Below are 2,800 nucleotides of genomic sequence, written 5' to 3'. Positions count from 1 at the left end.
GACGAAGTGAGGGGGTGAGGGCATGGTAGCGGGCGGGGGTGGAGAGGAGGAGGAGGGAGGAGGAATCAGGGTCTTTTCGGACGCGTTTGAGGTGCCCAAGCTGGAGAGAGGGGAGCAGAGGTAGGGCGAAAGGGAGGGAGGAAGAGAGGGAGGAAGGAAGGAAGGGAGGGAGGGAGGGAGGGAGAGAAGGAGGAAAGGCGCTGATGATCTTGAGGAGGACTATGTGCTGGCGAATGCGTGTAAGGATGGTCTCAAGCCACGCAAAAAAAGTTTCGACATGAAAGAGGGACAATGATTGAAATGAGTTGGGATCTTACCTGTGCGTCTGGGGTGGGGAGGAGGGAATGCAGTCTTTTCAGGGCCCGGTTGGCAAGGTGGGGGGCTATGGGGGAGACCAAAACCTCGACTGTGGTTGGTTCCTGCGTGAATTTTTGAGATGTGATGTATTTGGTAAAAAGTCGATTTAAGCAGAAGAAACGTGAAAATATCGAGGGAATTTCCGCGAAAAGGGCTATGGGAGCTTTCCTTACCTCGTCTGCCGTTTCCAGGCTGAATATCTCTTCCATCTCTGCCATATCGTTTTCGGATTCTGCCACCATCCGATATTCCTACCGCGCTATCTTGTCATGAAGCTTCCTGTTGTTCATCCTGCGTTCAGCAATGATGATAAAAGAAAATTTAACGAGCCTTGTCGCCCTTATCCTTTCCCCTTCCATGATACTAATCGCTCCCGTGACTGTGGTCACGTTGGGGCGTGACTTCACTGAGGGGAGCAAGGAGCAAGTACGTGCCTGCCAAAACGTCACTTAGTAGTGCCCTGCAACAAAATAACTGCCCAAAAAGTGTCTCTGGTGACGGGATGTATGCCAAACAAAGTCGTGTAACGGCAGAATAAATGGACTTCTACCAGTTTTGCAGTCCGCTTGATGTTGATGTGTGCTGTGGTTCCTTCTTACGTTAGTTACACGCTCCACCAAAAATAGACCCAGCATGTGACAAGTGCACCACGGTTATTTTGCCCCCCAAAATACAAACATCCAACTGCTTGGCAACTTAAGACGAAATTGTGAAGTCTCTGGCTTTGAAGTGTACAGAAGGAATTCCATTTCGGGCATGACCCATTCATTCGTCGGATACTACGAGCAGCACCGGCCATCCGCCAACCCTCAGGCCGGTTCAAAAGTGTATAATACGGACTCCTCGATCCAAGAGCGTCGCCACAAACTAGAGTCCCAGAAGAATTGTCAACGACGTTATCGTGAGTCAGTATCTAGACATGGCCTGCCGGCGCCCAGGACGTGGCCAAGGCCCCATGCCACCACCAAGCCTCCCTACGCCACTACACCAAATGGTAATGACATCAAAAATAAATATCCTCGATCTCTCAATGCATCTTGGAAACATTCGAATATACCGGTGCGTAATATTAATGGTCACGTGGATGGTGTAAACATAAAATAAGATGCGTGCTGAAGACCTCTGTAGCCGCGGCCGCTAGTCTGGGAAAAAGTCAGGCCCCTTTTTAACTCCGTCAAGCCAACGAAATGGTCCAGATTTTTACGACTCATCGAAGCAATTCCAAGCATTATCTTGGCTCGAGGATCGATAATATAAGCCAGGTAGTGGAATGTGTTAATTCGTTCTTCGACAGAAAGTCATCCTCACGCTTTCTTTTTCGCATTTGTACATTTTTTGATGAAATGTCGTGATACATCAAACGCTTCTTCGTCTCAGTGACAAAAGAAGAGAAAGAACTGTAACCGAGATTTTCGGTAAGCAATTGGAAGACTGGCTGGCGGCGTCAATGCGGAAGAGACGAGAAGAGCAAGTACATCGAACCAACTTGAGAGTCCCAACTACAACGGAAGAAGTCACCAGGGTCAAAATAGTTTGAGAGCCCTTCTTTTGGCATTTTCGTTGTGTCAAGTGTCCACCTCTCCCTTACAACCCCGGCCACTGTACATGTCTTTGGATGTGTCTTTTACATATTTTTTATGCAGCTGCCGAGGGTCTGAAAAGCTAGTCCGTCTCTTTCTGCGGCCCTCCGGTTCCTCCCCTCTCTTTGTTTGCCTGCTCCTTTGCGGCCTGGTACGGTTTGTAGTCTTGTGTGTGCCTCAGTTGCAAGTCATATTTGTACCGCTCCAGCTCCGCCCTCAAACGCTCCTCCGACAACCTTCGCTCGCCCTCCACACGCATGATCTCCCTCTGGTCGAGGTGATGGACGGCCGCGGCGGTAAAGCTAGCGACCCCTAGCACCCCAACAACGATTTGAAGACCTACGGAGAACACCTTCGCGGGCTTCTCCCCACTGCCCGCGTCCGTCCCCGTCTCATGTGTCGAGAGGAACGCTCCCCGCAGCCCGTTACATGCTACCAGGGTAGGGACGCGGGCAGCGGGTAGCGTTATTTTCGACAGCGCCGCATCTCCCCGCCAAGACTCACACCTTCCTGGCCAAGCTGCAAAGGATGGATGTCGTTGATCGTGGCGGCAAGCAGCTAGGCAAGCAGCAGTGCAGGTTTGTCGCGTCACCCTCGTTCTTGTGCGGGCGACTGTGTCAGTGTCTTGTTTGGTAGTGGTGGATGTGGGTTTCGCCTTTCTCCTTCTTTGCTCCATGCACCATGATCGAGCACGGCCCGCCTCCTCGCTCTTTTGATCCTGCCCGTTGGCCCACGAACTAGGCAGTACGCACCCGCGCCGACACCATTCTGTGGTCTAGCGTGCATTTTGAAAAGACGTCAGATAGACATTTTGTGAAGACGTCCATCTGGTGCCGCAGCGGGTGTGGCTCGGAATAGGTTTA

Source organism: Nannochloropsis gaditana (assembly GCF_000240725.1).
Source record: "Nannochloropsis gaditana CCMP526 unplaced genomic scaffold scaffold783, whole genome shotgun sequence".
NCBI lineage: Eukaryota > Eustigmatophyceae > Eustigmatales > Monodopsidaceae > Microchloropsis > Microchloropsis gaditana.
This window is presented reverse-complemented; position numbering follows the sequence as displayed.